Raw genomic sequence first — 24483 nt, forward strand, 5'->3', positions numbered from 1 at the left:
GAGAAAAAAAAACAAAAAAAAAAACAACTCATTCATCAATAAATTTTTCCAAAAGTAGCTTTGTTGCTGTCGAATTTGTTTGTTTCTTTATTTACTTTAATTTATGATCCGATTATATACTATATCTGAAGTGCGCATTTTCAAATTACAATCGTCAATACGGTTATTCCGAGAAAAACCTTTTTTCTTCTTCTATTGTTATTACCACCATCGTTCATTGTAGATAAGACAAGAACAAGGTAAGTTTCGTCTGTTTTAATCTTGAATGAACCTCGTACCAGGGATGATGAATAGTTGCAGGGGATGAGGAAAGAAAATGTTGCGCTCTACAAGTTATAAATATACTGAAAGTGTACTGCACACTGCGGGACGCAGAAAGGCCAGAAAGAGACCACCTCACCACGAACTGTTGCCATAGGTACGTTGTCGCGCACATACTGCTAGTGCTTGCGTTACTATTATTACTTGCATAAGTATACTCGCTGTGTGCGGTGCGTGCGCGAGGCACTCTTCTGTCGGAGGACACGTGGCATCGAGGGCGAGATGAATATAGATGAGTGGGAACACAAAGACCTTGTCTCAGTCAATAACTGGCGCCCCCTTCCCACATCACTATTATTATTATTATACGTCTAAATGACCAAGTTTTTTTTTCCACTCTACATCCAACTATTTCGTATCATGCAAATGAAGGCAAGAGCCATTATTATTATTTCCGAGACTCGTGATGGTTTACACACCAACAACTAAATAATTGTGTGACGATTGAGAAACCAATCCATTCCCCAAGACACCATTTTCTTCAAGTACTCACACCATACCAGTATACTGATGTCTAAGGGTTGGAAATTCATACAATTGAAAAATAATTTCAAGCACGTACACGCGGCCACACAAGGGAATCAATGATTAAAGTCTTGAATATGTACAAGTTAAGAACTGAGATTTCTGTTCGCGTACTTGCTACTTACTTATTCTTGGCGTTTAACTCGACAAATGAATCTGCTAACCGAATTGGCTCAATTACTCGAATAAATCCGAATATAAACTCGAGTTAACTATTAAATGTCAATACATTGGTAAATATTTTCATTACGTTTAAATGGGCTATTCAATACCTTCTGATAACTATAACGCACAATTTTATTTTAGTCATTATATACTAAAAAAAAAAACAAGATTTACTTAAAAAAAAAAAAAAAATTCATCATTATTATTATTATTTAGCTTTACTAGTTTCAGTTTTAATTTGTTATTAATTTTTTGTGTACATTTAAATGTACATTGAGTGGACAATTTTTTATAACCACCCATTCATTTTCCTGAAAAACCAGTAAATTATTTTCTGTAATTTTTAAGTTAACAAGTTAAAATAGGTTGTCTCGGGAGTATAACTCGAGTCATTTGATTTTTCTGAAGCAAGAGTCAAGTTTAATTTTTCAAGTGCCAAACATTGGTAATTCGGGCGGAAATCACGTGATGCCCAACCCCAACCGAATGTGCATGGTAGCGATTTTACACAAAATAAAGACAATAACCTAGCGTATTGCAACCTTGGGGGGGGGGGGGGAAGGTATGACTTTCTCTCAAGTGCCAATGAAATTATGAATTTCGTATATGTTGCACCGATGATAATTGTTTGAATCCCTGTAACAACATCATCCAAGTAAGCATGGTTTGTTACTATTGATTAAGCGTAGGTATGGAGGTACGCTGTTTCAATGATATTGCTCGGTTACAGTTACAGTTAATAAACACCGTACACCGTCGTCATTATTTTAGACGATTGCGACCCGCACTCGAGGAAACAAACAAAGAGAAAGGGCATGCATATTATACTGTAGATCATGGAAAATCCGTCACATTAAATAGCCCGGCACGCTTGAAAACGTGTTCAAGTTTGCACCATTGATAAGGTAAATGAATTTTTCAATAACACGCACGCATCAATATTAAATGTATATGTAGTATTATTACATACTTAACGCTTGACGCGTAGGTATACCAACCTCTCGTATCTATTATACCTACCAGCCTGGCTACTATTAATTGCATTTTGGTACGTAAGAATGTATGATTATATGAAGGTATGTCCATGTAGCCTAATCATTCAGGGAAACAAAAGAGACATTTTACATATTTTCATGTGACTTATGCAGCTAGGTTTAATCGTTAGATTTTGCTCGTACCCGTAGTCGATATTCGATATTTCCTTAATTTTTGACAACAAATAAATAAATTTAAAAAAAATAAAATAAAAAATGTTATTGAAGGTAATCACTGTTTTTTTTTTTTTTATCACGTTTAAGTGGTTAAAAAAAATAATAATAATAAATAAAATTCCATGTGCAGCTTGGCTATATATACGGACACATAGGAGCAAAACTTAACGACTTGGGGTGTGTTCCAGTAACGCTCTCCGACAACTTAATTATGTCTTACGATATCTTGCGTCATGTTTAAGTTGTCGGTAAGTTGTCGGAGAGCCCTACTGGAACACACGGTTGGTTATAACGCTGGCAAGGTAGACGACTGCACATTAAGTATATACTCTTCTGATAGAAAGAAACAGAAATAGATAAAAAGAAAACAGTGAGCAAGTCCATCTCAAGCAGAATTTCAAGATCTCGTCCGAGATTGCACCAATCAAACAAATAAACGGTAATGCTTACAGTTGTATTATATATACACATACGATCTGTGTCGCAAGATGCTGAAAAAGTGACTGTGGTATTTAGACGTCACTCACCTTAAACTGCCTTAAAAAAAGGTTAGGTTAGGTTGATCTCCTGTTACTTAGGCTGTCGAGATATAATTATATAAACATGACGATTGAACCCCTGATTGTCGAGAGTCGAGAGTAGAGTTACACAGTATACGCTATTCATCTAAGTAGTTCTTTTTGTATCATTTGCCATGCCCATATACATGTAAACATAAAAAACAGTCGATGGCTCGGTACGCGAGACAAGATCAGACAAAACAAGACAAATACCAATTATTTCCCATTGTTTTACTTTTCTCCTACAACTTCGTCGTTTAGCCTACATGCGTTCGCTTGCCGCGGTGTCTACCACACGTACTGAGTACTCTTATGCATGTTCACCTATCGATGGGGTTTATCGGACCTCATCTTCGCTGCCCTACAGCCCTCAGGGTATCCTTTATCCGATTATTCGACCCGTCGACGCCGCACCGGTGTCGCCGACGTTGAAATCAAGTATTACACGCACACACACACATACGACTCGTGGCTGCTTTCTCTCTCTCTCCTGCTTCCCACCCCACCTTCATCCTTTAGTTACTTTATTTTTTCCCCTTGAAAAAACCAAGCTAGTTTGTGGCTTTGGGATTTATCGACATTTTCTACTTTCTCGTCTTTCCTACAGTCCCCTCTCTTGCCACCCCCCCCCCTGTCCACCACATGTCGCACTCTGAATCATTGTTACACTGTGTATGAAAAATCTTTATTGAGAATTAACAAAACTTCAAAAGTGAAACACGAAATAAACTTTTATAATGTTATAATAAGTATACAAGCATAGTGAAATTTGTTTGCTCTTTTCGACTAATTTCCTTCTGCTCTAGTAAATATTGATTGAGGTCTCAGAAATCATTCACACCTAGCCAGCTAAAACCATTATTGCAACATAAACCATTCCTTACGTAGCTTTTATAATCTGAACTAGGTATGAATAAAACTGTCAAAAACGTTTCATCAAAAAATAAAAAGTTATGTTTTCAAATTATTTTATCACATCTTGTTTCATACTTTATACCTGTCACATGACATTTTACCTTTAATCGTTTCCAAATGACACACAGACTCAAGCACACAAAATTTAGTAAAAATACAAACAATAAATAATCAATACTTCCTGTAGGTGCAAAACTTGTGTTTGCTCATATTTCTTTTTGGTTATTCCAAGTACATATTACTGCACTTTACCAGTTCAACAACAAAATTAATAACATACATTATATATTTATACATGACAAAAACAACAGCACTAAAAGTAATATTTCAAATAATACTAAAAGAACTGTCAAAGAAGTTAATTAGGGGGTGTATTACTTCATCGACGTGAAACAGTCCACAAGGTAGCGGTCAAGTTTATCACAATCTGAATATTCTTCATCAGTGAAAACTTTCCAATTTTTTGACACTTTTATAGATGACTATTTTTATGTATTGTTTCTCTTGAGTACATAATAGCCACAACTAGCTATATTTACGTTATTCCTTACTCCTGCTTCTGAACTCTTGTTTCCTTCTCAATACTTGTGATTCATTGTTACTGCTAAAAATATTGCTACCAAATATTACCAGAAAATGTGACATACTCGTTAAAATTTGTTAAAAAACTTACACGGTTTATTTTTTTTGTTGTACGCCTACTCTAACAATCTAGCACAACTTTTGTTCAAAAGTTTTTGGTATGTTAAAAATTTATTTCCTTCCTGTAAAGAAATTATTTACTTCAAATTTCATATGCCAAATTAAATGTATGGTATTATTAAAACAGTTGAAAGCTCTTACTAAAGTTTTTATAAAAATAATCTTACTAATATTGTAAAACTGATTAAAGCATTGATTTATCAAGCATGAATCAATTTTACTAATGTAGTTATATACTTTCAAATAGGGATGAAGTGAGTGTTTACTGATTACTCTTTACATAGAATGGATGATCGCAAGAATCATTATTATAGAAAATACCTTTCATACACTTAATGCATACAAAATCAGCATTTTTATAATTGTTTGTCAATTGAAAACAGAACTTCTAATTTGCGAAATTATAAATCATAAATTTGAGAAATTTATTGTTGTGAGTAAATGGGGTAGAAAGATAAGCACTTTCACACTAGTTATAATTGATTGGCAGCTTATACCTAGTACTATTACAATTTAAGCATATTTCTCTTATTGCATCCTAGGGATGAAAAAAAAATAGTTATTACGCCATTACAGGTTCACATCCCAACAGCTGTGGAGCTTACCCCGCAAAATGGACGATCATTTGAGATCAAAGATGGCGGTCATTACCTTAAATTGCAAAAGCTGATTTGGATGATGTTTCTCCTCGTGCTTCTAAAATCTCTTTCCAACCTCTTAACGAGAAAAAGCATTTTAGTGCACAATAATAAACAAGAAACAAATAGCCAACGAATAACTTATGTGCGGTAACGCTTAGAAAACAAGAAAAGCTTCCCAGAAATTGAATGAAGAAATGTTATAAATACCTCTCAGATACCCGGATTGCGCCCTGACCCATTGAACTTTATTGCTCTTGGACAGCAACTGTCGCGGTGTCGAATAGCTCGGATGCATACGCAGATGAGGTCAGGAACTCGTCTCGTCCTGGTCGTCCATCCTCGTGGTAACATTTATGGATATAGGTTATAAATATTACCTGTATCATAAACACCCTGGGATATGTATTTACGTCCAGATATAGTGAGGTAAGTCCGTGTGGCAAGTTGCGAAGCGACGCGCACTTTTACTTATAAACCGGATTCAACAAAAAAAATTCACAACTCTACGACTCGCGTCAAGACGATGATATTTTAATTTACCTGTACACACTACCTCCATCTCAAGTGCAGTAAGTACCGGAGCTTTTCAAAAAGGCTCTTTAGTCGTTTCGGACTGAACACACGCGCGGCAAGTAAGGACTTGCATCCAGCATCCAGCCTCGAACGTGGCGGCGTCTGGTCTCTGCAGGTGATATTACGCGTTCTCGCGTCGATCGGTGGACTGCGGCTGTAGGGCGGAGGGGGTATACCCCCTATAGGGAGGTATGGTGTATGGATGTGTATATATATATGTATATTTTGTTTTTTAGGAGAAACCTATTAGGAGAAAATAAGCAAGATGTCTGCGGTTGCATCATGCTGATCATGCATCGCACCTTGACATAATTATAGCATATGTGTGAACGAGTAAATAAAGTGTTCAATAGGTATTTCTAACAAGCTGCAGAAATTGCAAAATTCTGTAGTTTAGTCTTTCGTGCATAGTTTATTCGATTTACATTTAAAACGGATCTCTCAATACGTGTGTGTACTTATACTTAAGTGCTAAAATGTCCGTGTCGTTCGAATTCGTGAGAATCACAGCCGCGCCGCCGCCCCCCGGCTTGCCGCCGTTTTGATCAGTGTTGTTTATATTACCTATACTTACTTTCTGTAGTGTCGTGTGCGCTGCTCTCTTCTGATGAGCAGAGTCCGTTACTTTATTCATCACTTTATCGTGTCTGCAGTGTCTTCACGTGAGATCAGGCGAAGCATTCTTAATATACTTAAGTACTTGTTCTTGTATAAAAGCCCCAGACGAATAGTATGATGACTATTTCTTGTTTTCAATTGGCCGCGTGCCATGTTTTCTGCCAGAAGACAAGTATATATTCGCTCAAAGACGGAGGTTTGCATCATGGGCCAACGAGCAACAAATCTACCTACTTATTTTTTGGTGCATTCTTTCAAGAGACGTAGGTACAACTTTCGCGACTTGTGGATTTCTACGCTCCCCCTACGAGCTACTTGTGTTAATTCGGTAATTACAGCCATTTTAAATTTCATTCTTTGCAGTACAAATAAAAAATCCTACAGTTAATCCGCGAACCGTGTATCGAAATACACTGGAAAGATGTACTTACGTGATACAAAGTAAAGCAACTGCAAAGCATAAACATTGCAAGTGTATAATACATCGTTGAAGCTGCTACCATCATCAGTATGCAGTAACCAAGCAGTTGATTGAGATGTGTGATTACATTATTATTATTATTATTATATGCACATCAGATTAAACTTGATCAAGAATAATTAGACTATAGGTATAATATTATATATATATAAATATGAGTAGCTACATGGAAATTAATTAAGTGGTGAGTAGTCGTTATGGTTATGGTATACTTTTATTCTCTGTTGATAGCAATCAGTATTGGTTGACCTATTGATATCAACAATACAAATGATAAATTAAATACATTGTATCATGTACATTACAGTGGAACAAGTAAATTGGACTGCATTAAATGGTGTAGCTACCATGAGTAATAGTACATGGAATCATTCAATCCTTACATCTTTCATGGAGATGCCATTCATCGAATCGAGGATCAAATTATAAATGCAGCAATATAAGTAAGCTTATAAATCTCTTTAGATATAATTACTTGTAAGTATTTGATAATAATTGCCATCTCTTGCAAAGTGCCCTGCGTGCAACATGTGTTAAGTATGCCCCATCATCTTGCTCACATAAATTTTATTAACCAATACATATGTATATGTATCGCATTACTCAAGGGCCTAATTCACTCACTTTTCTCTCCATCTCCTTGAAAGGGAACCAAAACGAGAAATTTCGACAGTTTGGAGAATTTCTTCAGCCCTAGGTACAACTACTTAAAACAAGTAAATGAAAAAAGTTACCAAAAATTAATATAATCACCGCATCGATTTCTCCAACTTTGTCTCCTTTTTATGTGTAACCTTTTTTTTGGTTTCATTCTCATCTCTTGCATGCTTTAGTTTACATTATGTGTGCGTATAATAATATTTTAAAAAATAGAATACGTAAAATAGATGTGGTCATACACTTACTATGATCATAGGTTTTAATTGCATTTTTTATACAGCTGTTCTGGTATTGCAATTCACTTACACAATATTCTTTAGAAATTTCCAATTGTGATCTACAATTTAGCTTTGACCTCCGGTGCACATGTTTTCAGTTTGTGCTACTAACAAATTTAATTTTTTTTTTTTTTTTGAACACCTAATACTATATAAATTGTATGTTAATGTAGTAAAAGATGGTTACTGATTTAGTGAAAAGACTATACAAAAATAATTATTTAGTTTATAATATACTGTAAATTCTTAAAAAGTACACAATATGCACAGGTTCACGTGTTTTTCAGAATTTGTTGAGATTCATCAAAAATGCGAAGGGCCAGAACGAAAGGCAGGATGAGGGGTTAAAAAAATTATTTTAAATTTAAAATGTTTGTAAAAAGAATGAAGAATCATTTTCGAGCAAAAAAAAGGTTGGGTGGCGAGAGGCAAGCCAGTGCGAGTATTTTAGATAAATCATGAAGACAATAGTTGTGTGCGGGAAAGATGATGCACTATATATCCATGTATTCATAATGTTAAAACGGTTGAAAAACAAATGTACCCATAAAAGAATATCATTCATCTGGACTATTTGACGGCCTATCCGAACTAAGAATTTTTTTTTTCTTTTTTTCAGTGTATGTCGAATATCCTGCGGAAAGGGTGCTATGGAAAAAAAAAAAAGCTAGCGAGTCCATGTTGCGAAATGCAGGAGGGAAGGAGGGAAGAATGTACTATACCCATACTGCCAAATATAATAGGTATTGCATCGAAAACGTTTGAAGTACTTGTATTATACGTGTACATAAGGGTGCAGTATATCTATATGTAGGTATGGGCCGGGGATGTCGAATGCATGGGTGGCGATTATTCCGAGTTCGTGCAATTGATTGGCGACGCCTGTGAACTGTCCGTAGGTTACGTATACGTATATGTATAGGTACCGCGACGTTTGATTAGAATGGGGCAACACGGAATCCCTTTCGGAGTAAGACTAATGGTACGCCGCAACCCATGTTTACCGTGATCTCTTGCTCTTGGCTCTATACCACCTAGATACACTATGTAGATACATATATATTTGGGTATCTTCCTGCTTTGCTTCTCTATTCGCGGATTTGATTGACACTTACCTCCGTGTTCGCATGTATGTTTGTATTTATATTTTTCATGTACAATAATAATTACTGATGATCATACGAGAAACCCTCAATGCAGAAAAAAGAAGAGGGACACGGTTCGTTGGTTACGCGCAAGTGGGTGTATCAGTATAGGCCTACGTATTGTATGTTTGCGTGGTTTTAACATTATTTTTGTGTTTGCTACGTAAACGCACTGCTGCTGCTGCTCTTTTCCATATTTACTTGGAGATACCTTGCTTACTCGTAAATTAATTATCTCGTGTCGTAATAACTATCATATACTGTCGACTCGTCATCCCGGCAGCTGCTGCTACTACTATGAGCTCGTTCATTATTGTTATTATCATCGATTATCATTATCATGGTAGGCTAGTCAGACGGTTCCTCCGTGTTTCAAACTGATGTTTGGCCTGTACAGTATTGATGAGTTCATTTTCTGTAATCGACGCATTGGTTATACCTGCAATGTAAAGTATCTAATTGAACAGATGAAAAACACCAAATGCCTATTTGCTTTCTCAACGGGTGATCAATAACCAACCTTGATTACCTAGTAAAGAATAACTAATAATAATATGATCTAGTGAAACGAAAAATGCAACAGCGCCAGAAATATTTCTTTCTCGGCATCGCGCGACGCAAGTACAAGCTCATCATTGAGAGTAATAACATCATTGTAAATAAGTATACACAATAAATCTTATAACACGTGTATGTCACCTTATGCCAATATGCCATACCTCCCATACACCTATTAAATTTGGTCCTTTTACGCTTCTTCTTACTCTCCTTATTTTCTAGCTATAAAGCAAGCTGCAGCAAGAGTACAATAGTAATCAAAGTAATCCGGTAAGCTGGTATTTTCAGTGCACGAGTGCAGGACGTGAAGAACATCGTGGCTCACGCAAAGGGGGTGGTAGAGTCGGGGAAAAGTCATGATCTCCTAGAGTTGTTATTTCCCAGGGAATAGGGGGGTGGTCAGGGTAGGCCGTCACACACACATATATTTGTATGCGTATACATCCGTACAAAGTATGGATGGAAAGGAGGAGAGCAAGAGAGACTCGCGTAAAGTCTAAGAGATGTAAGGGGGTCGGGGTAATCGAATGAAACCGCGCAATAGATTCATCGGTATTCCACGGGGTGAAATCTCGAGATTATCTCTCGAGAGCGAGCCATCCATGTTAGCGCGCGAGCAGTCGAGAGGCGCGTGACTGGCGTTCACAACTTATCCACTCTGGCTTTTTTTTTTTTTTTTCTGTATTAATGTGTCATCATCGTTCCCTCTGCCCCGTGATTCGGCGCGAATTTACGAGTTAAATATTTTCTTGACCCGACCCAAAGTGACGCCGTCTCCTCTTTTTTTTTTTTTCGATATCAATGCAAATCGAGCAACCACCATCATTCGCCGTAACTGTTGGTCGCCACAGCTCGACAGTACAAGTACGCGGTGAACCAGGATCAGCACTGGTCTGCCGCCGCGCTCGCATCGTGTATAAAGTAAACGAAAGGAAAAAAAAAAAAAAAAAAAAAAAAAAAAAGAGCTCTCAGCTCGAGCCAGAAATCCCGATAGGTAGGTGGGCGAGGATGGATGGCCCTCTTAATTTTTCCAATAATGGTGTTTTTTTTATCCAGTAGACAAAGGGAGGAGAGAAGCGAGGTTAGCTGTTTTTCAGCCTCTCCCCCCCTCCCTCCCTCTCTCCGAAAACACACCACGGGAGGTGTATGTAATAGGGTGGGCCTCGATTACTATAGTTGTAGCGCACTCCTCTAGCGGTAGGTGAGCGATGCTGTGTATGGGTGGGAGAGGCAACATCATGTGCCCAAATAAATATTATTACACGTGCTTGAGATGACGGAGGGAGAAAGAGAGAGTATGTACGTGAAGAAAACAGGAAAGAAAAAAAAAGAAAAAAAATTCAAGTTGGTGAACACTTTTTTTTTTTTTTTTTTTTTTTTTTTTTTTTTTTCTTTCCTTCAAAGCTCCTCATCATCTCCGCGCTTTTGATTCGACGGCGGTGCACCGTCTAGGTCTATGTAACGTTTAATTTTAATCCAAAGTTTAGGAGTTAATGCAGTTGGGGAGGTGTGCAAACAAGTATGGTCTATATTGGCGCGAGGGGTATTGCAAGTGCACGTTCATACAGAGGGCTGTGCGACGGCACTCTGGTAACACCGACAGGAGCATCTTCAGACTGATAGAGTCGCGCGGCAAGGGTAAGCCGCGGTCGGGCTTACTGCAGCGAATTGTCGGCTGATGGTTTCGCGGGTATACTCTCTCTCTCTCTCTCTCTCCTTTCTTATCAGTAATAATGGCTGCGGTGCCTGACTCTCTCTCTCTCTCTCTCTCTCTCTATTTATTTATATCATTAAGCGCGCAGGTAGTACATCTCCGACTCGAGTGAAGCGAAAGCTCGCAACAGCCCGAGCGGCGTCTCGTGCTCTCGGTTTAACAATGTTCCCTTTTGCTTCCGTTCCGCTATCCTTTGCTGCCGTTTAATCTCCTGAGTAGTAAGTGTACTCGCATAAAGGACATAATAATTATTAAATTACTGTATATCTTTATCCCCAAGAACAACAAATGAGTGATAGTGGCGCTGTCACCGATTGCAAGTCTCGAGGTATAGTTAACGCTGTTCCGAGGTCAGAGAGCTTTTTACGGTCACATGACCACGAATGATGGTTTCGTCTCTAATCATTCATTTTTCATCTTTTTCTATGAAAGTAACAAAAACATTATACATTATGGATAAACAACACTTGGCTCAGTGCACGTCGCACGATTTCAGCTAGACGAACATCCAAGTAAACGCGCGATTTGGTTTTTAATTCAATGAATGGTCGAAACTCGAAAAAATAATGGTACACCCATATAACCCCATCTACCCTGTATATAGGTATAGTACCGAGCCAAGTTACTATCAACAGACTTGTATGGGTACACACAATCCTGCGTAGCATCCTCCACCGACCACCACCTCTCTGATGCACGATTCAAATAATATGTTCGACGAAGGGAGAATGAGAGGAGTAAGTATATATAGTAAGGACCGAGTGCTCGAAGCACCCATAGGACAGCAGCAATTACATTAACACCCCACGCGTATAGTCGCTTGCTCCCTCGAGTACCAGCAAGCCTTTACTAATACTATATATATATTATGATGTATAACCCGTTCGCCTCTCTCAGCAAGTTTAGTTAGCCAATGCCGATATGCTGCTGCCGTACGAGTGCACGAACGATATACCTATGATATCATAGTATATACCTTCGTGCGTTTTTGGCATGTTCCTGCGGGCAGAGGCCGGCCCGTCGGACCACCTGTCCCCCTCAGCTCGGGCATGCCAACGATGCCTCACCGGAGCCTATAGGCGGCCGGAGGTCCCAAGCGGTTCCGCGGCACCCGCGTCGGCTCGTATATTTATACTGCTGCTACTTACTGCTTATTTGTCTCGCCTAATGCCGATACGATCATCTATTTTGACGTGTTTTTTCGTCATTGCTACACAATTGTGATATTATAGTTACATACCACCGCCTAACAATAATCTGTTGTTGTTGTTGTTATTGTTGTTGTTGTTGTTGTTGTTGTTGTTGTAGTTGTTGTTGTTGTTGTTGTTTTGTCCCACTTCTATTATTTATTATTATTATTATCATTTTATCATCGTGTGTTGGATAGGGTACCTACAATATCTGTATGTTTCATTATTGAAAAGATTTTTTTTTTTTTTTTTTTCTTTTTACTGTTGAACACCAACAGTTTTTAGCAAAGCTGTCGTTGACATATTATCAATGATTTGTGCTCTTTGAAGATAAATAAAAGGACAACAAATAAAGCACCTCTATCGTAATTTCTTTGATCGATCGCTCCTCCTCTGTCATATAAATGTAAACTGTATGTATTTTTCATCAATGTAACAGCTCGTGATGATAAATATATATTAAAAAAGAAAAAAAACATCAATAACTCGTACCTTATCGGTCTTCTTTGGAATCAATTGTTATATATTTATATTGCTACATCACTTTTGTTTTGGTACACATTTACTCATAACTATACGTACACAGTATGCGGGCGTGATTTTTTTTCATTATCTACTAAATCTGCCCCGCACTGTTACTGCTCATTCAGCAAAACGCATCGTTTTAAGTTTAAAGAGCACGGGGGAGTGCGTATCGTGAATATTTGTATTAATTTGGCACGATATATCTTTCTGAGCCTTGCACGGTATCGAGTAGACCGAATTTTTTTATATGTCAACCCACCTGGAGGCATACCCCTTTTCTTTAAAAACAATTACCGATAGTCCACCCTATTCGTGATTATTCGGGGATGCCCTTGTTCATATACTACTACTTCAAAGTTGAGTATTACAATTTTATCGGTATACTGCCTACTGTTTGTCGAATCGCCTGTTGCATTTTCATCACAGCACACGCTTCTGTACTTACGCGTCCCGATGAGTACACATTTCAGTGTAATTATTACCTACTATAGCCCTTCATTCAATAATAGATGATTATGATGATTATTATGAGACAACGATGTTCGCCTCTTTAAATTAAGAGCAATGATTGTACATTTTTTATTTTGTCAAAAGGCTACATTAATATCATTTATTTTTAATTCAAACGATGATTGATGTATTTAATACATGTGTCTGTGTAATCTCAACCACTATGGTAACGTTTATTTTTAAAGCCTTTGACAAGCTTTTTATTCACACGAGTAGGAGAAAAATCCTGCATATTTTAAATGATTATTCATTTTTGTTGTTTCATACCAAATACATTTTTCGCTGTTATACCTACACTGTTGTTGCTCCTACCGTTTTAACTATCTAATCGTGAAATAAGTTTAATTGTACAGAAGTGTGTGTGTGTGTGTGTGCGCGCGCGCGCGCGCGTACACATATTATATGCACACTTTATAATGCCATTGGTAATCGATAAATGAAAAGTTAAAACGGTACAATTACCGATATCTGGCTTTCTGATTTCGTACATGTGTACACTCGTAAAATTAGGGGAAAAACAAGTTATCGTTGACAAATAATGAGCTGGTGAAGACAAATAATTGTAAGTAGTGATTATAATGGAACTTAATGGGATCGCAACTAAAGTAAAGACAGTCGATAACCCAAGTCATTTGGTGAGCATATAAAAATTACTTACAATAGACCTTCGTCATTGGTTGTGCTTTGTATATATATATTGAACACATTCATAAAGCGTAGCACGTTTTTTGTTGCAGTGATGGTAAAAAATGATAAATCATAATCATCTATATCATGAATTTATGTGATCGTTATGCGGGCTGATAATGGTAGAGTACGGGAATAAAGATGGATAATTTTTGTTACTTATTGCTCATTATCATCCACGGTGTATTTCATGTGTCACTTTGGCTAGGCATAAATAGCGTAAGCAAAAATAACATTTATGCCAAGGTACGTGTATTTACATTGAGTAAGGTGTTAGCGTATTGAATACATCACAATATTACGTATATAAGATGACCCATTATAATACCTATACACCTGTACGTGTACCGCGTGTGTGTGCGTGTGCATATATGTATATGGATGTTGTAGTGCTGCACGACGTCGACGACGAAGCTTTGGACACGTTCTTTGCGCGTCTCTTAGTGAATGATAAGGCTGTGTAGGCTTTGCCGATGCCGAACGCGTCTCGTGTAACGCGCGAAGTATAGTCGCACACATTGCAGCTGCCTCTTTTCCCGTCTCTCTCTCTCATCCCTTAAATGCACAGCTACATACTCGTGCCGCACATAATATATACCCGGCACGTAGTCAACCTCCGCGACGAGGTGGTATTTTTCATTCCTCGCGAGCCAGTCCCTATAGCTGCGAGCTGCTTTTCAGTTGTAAAGTAAAAAGTCGGATTTCCCTCTGCCTGCTGAATTTTCATCTCGGCACGCGTGGGTATAAAAGCGAGGTTACCCATACATGTACAGTTAGAAACACGAAATACGGTCAAAACATACTCACTGCTGGCTCTTTCTTGCTTTCTTCTCACTCTTGCATTAGCGCGGGTAAATCTACATTTATGTTTATATTTTGCACGCCATGTACAGTCTCGCTTTTTCAACATTCTCTATCAATAAATGTATACATGATCGGATGTTCCTTACTCCCTTGGCGAGCCACATTCCTTTTACATTACAAGCGTGTTCTTAATAAATTAAGGATCGAGAGTCCGGGCTATCGTCGTCCTCCTCGTGACGATAGTATAATAATAAATTAGGATTATTACATTGCACAGGTATACTCCTGTCTGTTTCCCTTTTCCTTCTTTTTCTCTTTATTCCGTTCCATATACTTATACTCGCGGATGATGTATAACATAAAAGGTAAACACTCGCCTTTGTGGCGTAAGTAAATTCAACGCCCAACTACCACACGCAGCTCACCATTAATTATCCACGCGTATGTATGGTAAAATAGTAGCAGTTTTAATTGGATTTCCGGCAAGATGGAAACATCCACGTATATGTAAGGGGAGCAAGCCAAAAGTACGGGCACGGCTGTAGTCCGATTAGATGGTGTAAATTGCAGTGGTATCGAGCATTTTCCTGTAACTTGCGCTCAACTTTCCACGCAAATGGAATAACATGGCCTATTGCGTAACGGGAGCTCGACGCACAGCTGCGATTTTATATATACGTATAATATTATGGTGCACAGTCACGACTCGCGCCGCACCTGCTGGCTCGGAGTTATCGCCACCGCTTCCCCAAAGTGTACATGCGCGTGAGGAAGAAGTAGCAAAGGGACGAATGAGGGCTCCGTTTCGGGAAAAACTTTGCTCCCGCCGCGCTACAAATCAGCCGCCGCCGCACCCCTTCCTACTCTCCAAGTACCAATGTACCTGCACCAAGCGGAGGTGCCGACGTTCACAACATTAATAAAAACGGGGCCCTTTTACCGTGCTCTAAATTATCGGCTCTTTCGCGCCTCCACGAGTGTATTTACACGCGTTTACAGATCCGCGCGGGCTCCCTTATTACTCAACGGCACAAAACTTTTTTTCCCTCTGTGAAAAAAAAAAGCCCGTGGGGGTTGTTTGATCGCATCAGCGCACGCTTGCAGGCAGCCATTACTGCGCCTTTCGGATAAAAAATCACGAAATTCCCGTGCTGTTGATCTGTGGTAATTGGTTTGTTGATTGGCTGGCTTTAGCAGAGGGACCAAGACAAAATGGCCTTCAAATTTCTAACACCATACTTGAACCTACAGGTATAGAGGTCGGTTGGTAGGTATAGGTAAGCCTAATTGAAAAGCCCCATTCGTTTGACGCTGCTCTTCTCTGTGTTGGCCCGTATTTAATTCTTACGTATTATTTCTTTTTTTTTTATTCCTTTCGCCTTTATACCTTTGATCAAGTCTTGGTTGCACTCACGCCATACATCGTGCAGATCCCGAGGTGCAGACTTTATTGTCATTAGTTTTTAACAATCATTTTTTCGTGTGTTGTTGTTGTACTCCATACATAACTGCATATAATATGCTACGCACTCTGATAAAATTGTATTCCGCTGTATACTGCCGTGGAACCTGGTGTGCGATTGATCGAGAAAAGACAAATCCTATAATATAATATGTAGGTATCATTACAATGCTTGAGGAGACAATACATGTACCAAACTTTGGTTGCAGGCTATCGCGTTGTCTGTAACGAGAAATAAATTTATTGAACAACTTTAAATACGGGTTTCCTATGTACCTATACTTGTAGCCCAAGTATTTCAGTGGGCAGTATACAGTACCGATATATTAAGCCCATAAACCGCATGCTTGGGCGGCGCTGAGCATTGTTTTAAAAGCCAAAGTTGGTCAGGCATGTACACGCAGAAGCGGCGCAACTTTGTCTGGTTAATGATAGCTGCTGGAGAGAACGGAGGGGGTAAGAAGACGAGTCAATGTTCTCCGTAGGGAGGGGCGGGGAGGGGGTTAGGGCTGAATTTGGGTAGCACAAGGTAATTAATTAGAGGGTTTAACCGCGGCGTTTTAGCATTTACGCGCAACAACGGCACCGGCTCGGTCCGGTCGCGTATACACAAGAGCTCCGTACTGCAAACTAAATTTAATATCGCGCAGATTACAATCCTCTTGGATTATTTCGCTTCGTACGTACAAGTATACGGTAGGTGCGAGAGAGCACCTCGGCATGGACTCGAGCGCACACATGTGTACTCTAATGATGAATATCCACACGCACACACAACAACTCGAGAGATAAAAGGGGGGATTGGGGGTAGTGATTTCATTTTGAAATCGCGTTTCTATTGTTGCACAGGATAGGCCATCGGCTAAATATAAACATCCATAATTTTCGTCAAAACGGATTGTTTTGGGAAATTTTATAATCAATAACCGCACAAGTTGAGTCTCAGTCGTCTGGGAACAAAAACGACAATTCATTGTTTTTGGGATGAACGATAGTCCAAGCTAGGTCACTGTAGTGCTTATAAATATTTTCTGCCAATATTTATTGGACAATTCAATTTAATCCAAACTATACAGTGTTTCTGTATTTGCGTTCAATGTGAAAGTTTATTCAAATTATTAATCCATATACAAATACAGATATTACATTCCGTTAATTTTTTTTTCGCAATTATGTTATATATAATAACATATATATATATATATATATATATATATATATATATATAATTATTGAAACGTGTGTAGGTATACATGGACAATTTTGTTAAAATTAAAGTACATCGTACTAGTTTAATCGGGCACTGTTCGCTACCAACTATATACATGTCACGCGTACCGAGGCCTTACGAACTACCTTCTTTAATTACAAACGAAGCCGTATAATATGATGCCGTTGTTTGTCCAGTTCATTGTGTTCCTCTTTTTGCGTACAGTCGCTTTGTTCATTTTCATTAACTCTACGCTGAAAAAAAAGTACATTCTTACACTTTCCAGAGTTGATATTATTTCCTAGTGCATCATTACATCCTCGATTACATCGCTTATATTGAACCTGCACTGACCAAACGCAATAACGACGACGACAAAAGTAGCTAGTCTAATGAAATAAAATACAAACGCTACCCGCCCAAAATATCCAAAGTGCAGTCTTGGTTGCCTCTAATGATGTCGTAAAAGAAATTTGACACGATCATTCACCGCCGTCTTTGTTTATCTCTACCTAGGTATACCTTTTCCTTCCCCAGCCAGAGCTTTCCGCTGATCGCATGGCGCGTCGTGCAGAGCTACCATACAACAGCAGCAAGACAGAACAAACACACACTTTTCCCAGGCCACGAAAACACAAGCCGCAGACTTGCTGCTGCTGTCGCTACCAATTAGGGCTGAAAGTGCTCATGAGAGACTCTCTTGTTCTGAGGTTTTTCAATTAATGGCGTAGCAAGGTGCATAAGTAAGTACTGCTGCAAACGTACCTACTTAGTGGCAGTTTAATTTTTTTTTTTTTTTTTTTCTCTCCGGATTTGCAAACGTGGGGGGGGAGGACAATTTAATCTCTTCGTATGTACAACTCAGTGAGTGTACACGGAGAGGGGTTTCCACTGGTATAACCAATACTTAAAATAGTGAGTGTTTTTTTTTTAAGGTGCTGGTACGAGTTTTATGACTGATTGTCACTGTATTTTACAGCACTTAGTTGAGAACCAGTATAGCAGTACAAAACAGTATGCTGATAAACTATTGTTGTGCCTTAAACTATTTTTTTATTACATTTTTCAAAGAAATTATGGTCCCAGAGATTAGTAAAATCGGTCTCGTAATAGATCTCTCGTGACATATGCAAGGCTATAGCTATGTATACAGACATCTGAAAAACATTATTGGGGGTTATGAAATATTTTATACTAATATAAGAATTACTGGTTTTGGTGATCATACGGGAAAAATCCGTGCTAGGTATGGGTAAAGCTCATGCTACAGTGACTAAAAATGGGGTACCATAGGTGGAACTGGTTTAATCTATTTTAACCTCTCCTTGTGATACCGAATTATTCCATACCAATGTTAGAAGTGTGTTTTTCGGTGCTGGTACCGAAAAAACCCGTGCTATAGGCAGCAGTAAATCTCATGCTGCCGTGAGTGAAAATGATATACGGTAGGTAAGGTAAAGGGCCCATCTATGAGACAATTTTAAAATCGGTACCTATGCATGAGACACCCAGTTTAATTTATATACGTAATACTTAAACATGAAAAGAAATTTTTTTTAATATCATTATAATATAATCTTTTGAATAAACAAATATTTTAAAGAACTTCAAACGTTATTAAATAATAAAGAATTTTATTGTAAGACCCTGTCTCATACATAGGTACAATGTGAAAACATAACCTCAAACATGTGTTGTCCCTATTAAGAGACACTCAAGACGCATTTAAATAACATGGGTGTCTCATAGTAACGGACGTGTGTCTCATACACAGGGCCCTACAGATTCAATGTGTCTCATTAATAGGTGCATTTCCATCCTGTTTATATTTGTTTATAAAATTATTTTTTAACGTTTTATTTGAATTTAAAAATTATAATATTATTCGTAATGATCTAATGCTTTCATTGATACCAAAACTTGATATATTTCCGCTCATAGAGAGTGTACATTAATTTAATAGCAAAAAAAGTGGTAAAAAACTGTCTCATAGATGGGCCCTTTACCTTATCACTGCTTAAAATGGTTCTAACCCCTCTCCGTGTAGAAGAAAATGTTTTTACAGCTGATCACTGGCTGTCTGTTCTGTTTACCAGCTATACTGTAGGTATTAAAAGAGGAAGCGTTAATTGATAATGTTTGCTTGCATATTTCAATAATTTAATATTAATCAATTGATCAGGATAGTTTGCGCGGCGTTATCGACACACCCATATGTAATCGACGAATGCATTCAAAAGTAGCCCCTTGTGTCATGTTCGGTATGCATCAAAATTCCAGTAGTTGCCGAATTTTATATTACCATATTAATACTATTTATACGAGGAAATCCATGAAAAATGTCCCATTTTTGTCACCCATTTTCATAAAAAAAAAAAAAAAAAAAATTACTTTGAGGCGCACCTTCGATTCAGGGCTCATTTTTTTTTTTCGTAATGCCATGTACTATGAGAAAAAAATTTCGAGCCCGGGTTTCCGTGAGGGTGACACCCTTTTTCCGCGATTTACGTGTTAATATTATATATGTATATAAATGATGTGCATATAAATTTTGTCCTCGTGGTACATGATGTTACGAGTAAAATGAGCCCTTATTTCGAAGGTGTGACTCAATAAAAAAATTTTTTATCAAAACGGAGAAAAAAAACGGGATATAAATACATATACACATAAATAGATCAACGTACTCGTCTCTACAGTATGCGTGGGTGTGAGCGCGTATAATCAAGAGTGCTCCAGCCAGCCGTGACGGCGACAAGGATTCACATGACCGTGTACGTATCAGAAGCATCCGGTTCGATTTACTTTAATTTTTACTTTGTCTTGCCCCGAATTTGTAGCGCGGCTCAAGGGTTGAAGGAGACAACAATACAATAACTACCGGAGAGCCGACTTTCCTCGGACTGCAGTATGTGTATGTGTAGGTACGGTATAAGCGTGCATGCAACGTCAGGCCAAACTGGCAAAGTGGCGCCCGATAACTAAGCTGCACTGCACTACAGGTACATATAGGTACATATGTATATATTCTCACCTATAGGTATATCCTGTAGTGCGTGTGCCTACCACCCGAGCGCACAGTTACATACATGTGTATAAGACAAAGTAAAGGGAGTTACTACACGCGCCCCAAAGGTTGGTGGTTATGGGAGGGGTGACTGCTGCCGCTGCCTGCACCTCATGTTCAACGCGGCCTCTGTCGCCGGCAGCTGTGCGAAATGTTTATGAAGGCCCGACTAATTTATCACACCCTCGCGCGGAAGAGCGAGCCCGAGAGAGAGGATGGCCGAACCGGGGAAAGATTGGCGGCATTGCCGGACCGCGTGGTTTGTCAGTGTATGGAGGTTTAGGCATCGGTAGCTATGCAGGTGCAGTGAGCTCGTAGCTGATGAGCCGCGAGGAGCGACGCGACACAAGTACCAATAACCTTTTTTTTTCCTCTTCAAAGATCCGAAAGACGCGAGTTTTGGGGAATCGGTGCGCAGGGAAGAAAGCGATAAGCAGGGCGAGGCACTGCCAAAGTTTCCAATTTGACTCCAACTTTCTCGAAACGTCAAACAAGTGTGTAGGTATAATATACCTTGCCTATACCAAGAGTCGGGAAGACGCCGCGATCTCAAACTTTGAAAAACAAAATTAAAAACCCCCCTGCTTTCCGGTTTCCAAAATTTCCGGGTGTAGGTAAATATACGTACACACACTTGTGCAAATACGCGTAATTTCGAGCTCTCGAAAATCACTTTGGAAAAGTATAATTAGCATCCGAGGCACGTACGGCAACTGCACGGGGGCGCATCGTGGCCGCTGCCATGGTAGCAGCAGCAATTATTTAATGCCCGGGCATCATTCTGATGCAAATTTAAAAGCGCGCCCATCGACGCGCAAGTGTACATCCACACACATCCACGCACGCAATTGTATTATTGATGCAAACCTGCCCGCGAGCGCGCACCAGTGTAGGTGTAATACTGTTCCTCGGCTGATGGGGGTACGAGGACGGGGCAGCAGCTGCTGGGTGCCCAACAATGTAGCGTGAAAAATGCGGAAACGAATCGCTCGGGGACACGAGACCTTGGCCGCTGTGGAAGGCAGGATGGGTACACACCTAAATACATTTATGCAAAAGCGCCAAGAATGTATAGCGTGGACCGAGGAGGATGAGCCACAGGGGACGGGGTAATCCCTGTACCTACCCTTGGCCCCTAAGGTTGCTGCTGCGTTACACCGATGCGACTGCAATACGCACTTGAGGAACTTTAGTATCTTCCAGTCGGATCGTAATTTATAGGTATAGGTGGGTATAGGTATATGTAGGTACACCTGACTTGCAGTAAATTTGAGTCGTCCGATTGCCATGGCTTAGCCCCGATCCCTTCCGTATCCCTAGTGATTTGAAGCCGCGGATCCACAACTGAGCAGCACTTTGAGATAATTTTGTCAAACCATCAAACACATCAAAAGCCGATTTAAACTATAATAACTTATACCTACATCAGATTAGATATTTATCAACAGCTCGAAACAATAATATTATAATTATAATAATTAGTGTGTATATATAATTATATATGACAAATAAATTGTCTTGTGGCATAGTGCGTCCAGTTAAAATAAGAAAATAATTTTTAATTACATACTCGTTGCAAAAATCATAAAGGATGTTACATATTTTATTACGTAGTTTTACTGTTATTCGGTGGTATATATGTATATATATACATATATAAAATGCAGTTTTCGTAAGTTGGTAGGGCTTTAAGGCAAGTGATAAGTCAGAAAAGAAAAAAAAACCTTTAAATGGGTACATATACACTTGTTGGAATGTTGTCAGGGTTATTGTGTGCCTGAATTGGCACCAGAATTAAGATGATGTCAGTATTACAATCATAGATGTATAAGAATATAACACGCAAGGTAGAGCAGACGGTCAGAGAGAGATAGAACTCCCGTTATGCAGTTTTCTTTCTCTTAGCTGATCAAGCGCAAATCGCCCACTTGCGTGCTCTATTCTTATACCTCTATGATTACAATTGACAAATTAGGGCTACTCGTCTACAACTTACATTATGTATAAAGTTTGCGTTATACCGTTGCCATGTACGCCAGACAAGAGATGAGCAAGTAGTGGTGGTGACGATAAAGTTGTTTGTTGGATATAGAAAACAAGACGAAGAGAAGGTACATGGAGAAAGTCATGTGATGTATTGTGTCGGGATCATGAATATCCTCCAAAGAGTTTCTGGACGTTGGCTGGAGCGTAAAGGGAGAAACTTTAGGGTCGTTTCACGCTACGGTTAACTCGATTTTCACGGAAACTAGATTTTCCTTCTTCCTCTTTAAGAAACGCTAACTCGCTTTCTCTCTCTCTCATTTTTTCTTTATGTTGTTTTTAAGTAGATAGAGTAAAGAATTTTTTTACATTGTTGTATGCAATATCAATCACACGGTTAAATTTAATGCGGGTTAATACGTGTAATTTTACGAGTAAGGCAACATGAAATGATACTTACAGTCATCTTTAAAATAACTACTGTCCCCTTTGGCTCTGTCTATATCTATATCTATGTAAGTACAGGTAAACTCGAGCGCGCTTTTGCACGCTTACCAAAAGTTTTACTACAAATTAAATGTTTATTATATTTTTTAGTTGTTTTTGTTGTTGTTGTTGTTGTTGTTATGATTAAATTATTCTTTAAACAATATTGGAAGTAAGACGTGCATTTGTCTTTAGTGTACGCCCGTGGCCGTAGCTATAATAAATATCATCTTTCAATGTCATTAGGCATTTTTACAATGAGTAAACCAATCGGATTATGGAAAATGATACAGTATAATTAATTATATTTCCAAGCACATTCTTTGTATGTGAGATTATTTTTGAAAATCCTGTGTTTAATGTAAGCTTTGAAAATAGCGAGGTCTATTTGATGTTAATTATAAATTATTTTCATTTCAGAGTTTATCCGAATGCCATCCAAAAAATGGAGAAAGTGACATTGTTGCCGCCACCGCTAGATTCACAAGAAAATCCAGATAAAGTAAGTAAACAAAAACCTGAGCTGTATTTTTATACATTTTATAGTACCTTTTTCTAAATCAAAAAATATTATCCAAAGTTGTGATGATTATAAAGACACATCTTATATGTATATATCATTTTTCAATACCAAATTAACGGAAGTACGAATTCACACAAACTAGAAGATTAATCCATAATGAAATGAAGAGCATACGAATGATATAATAATCTGAAAATTTGTCCCAGTACCTTCGTATATTGTTTTTTATTACGTTATCATCCGACGTGCGTATCTTAAAAAATTGAAAAACTGCAAGTTTGAGGATTCAATTAAAACTTTCCGTAACTTTGAATGCGCAGTAACAATAGTTGATTAAAGCTTTGCGTCGATTGGATTGGTGATTTTTTCTTGTGCCTTTCGAGTTGCTCTACCAGCGCTATTAGTTGAGGGGCAGCGGACTCTTGAAGTCAATTAAAAAAGACTGCACAAGTCTTGCAAAGACTTCAAAGTGCGGAGCCCCTCGCTACTAGTGCGTGACACGTACGTACCTATATGCTGCCCCTTCCGTGCTCTATTTTCTTCTAGCAAGTACCGATAGGTACTCTGTAAATAAAACATATGCCAATCAATGCGAACCAAACTCGCAAGTGTAACAACAACAGGCGGTAATGAACAATTACGTTGTACACCATAGAGTTTTAGCACGAATGGTCATTTACATTAAGTATTCCAGCCAGCAACAGAGAAATCAAAGACCACTTTTTTTGTAAAAAGGTAAAAAAATATGTATCCCTCCGTTCCCAATGAAGTAAGTAAGCAGCAAATTTTTCGTAGTGGGGCTTACTTGCGTGTTTTATCGATAGCCGTCTGTGTTGCCGTACACCCACTCGAATGAAAAATCTGATGAGCCACTGTCGTTAAAAAAATACTGCGAGCAGCAGCACACTCGCCCCCCCCCCCCCCCCCGTATAAAAGGGTATGGGGTACAGGGCGCAGGTGCCCAGGAGA

At 38.6% G+C, this 24483-nt stretch overlaps 1 protein-coding gene and 1 long non-coding RNA gene across 2 annotated transcripts in view; one reads left to right on the plus strand and one right to left on the minus strand.

Annotated features, from left to right (window-relative positions):
• Positions 1-5670, minus strand: part of LOC106643102 (CUGBP Elav-like family member 1) — a 218151-nt gene extending 212481 nt beyond the window's left edge. Inside the window, exon 1 of the mRNA XM_089598179.1 lies at positions 5248-5670. The gene's annotated coding sequence lies outside the window, so the exon portion shown is untranslated. The remainder of the gene's footprint in view (positions 1-5247) is intronic.
• A 1203-nt stretch (positions 5671-6873) lies between these two features.
• LOC149375971 (uncharacterized) lies at positions 6874-23505 on the plus strand. Its single transcript, XR_016293121.1, has 3 exons — positions 6874-6896; positions 7020-7155; positions 23412-23505. It is a non-coding gene; the product is annotated as an uncharacterized LOC149375971 (long non-coding RNA).
• The last annotated feature ends 978 nt before the right edge of the window (positions 23506-24483 follow it).

The sequence above is a fragment of the Copidosoma floridanum genome, unplaced genomic scaffold, assembly GCF_036245765.1.
Source record: "Copidosoma floridanum isolate Cflo_tuat_1 unplaced genomic scaffold, Cflo_Japanese_pri ptg000001l, whole genome shotgun sequence".
NCBI lineage: Eukaryota > Metazoa > Arthropoda > Insecta > Hymenoptera > Encyrtidae > Copidosoma > Copidosoma floridanum.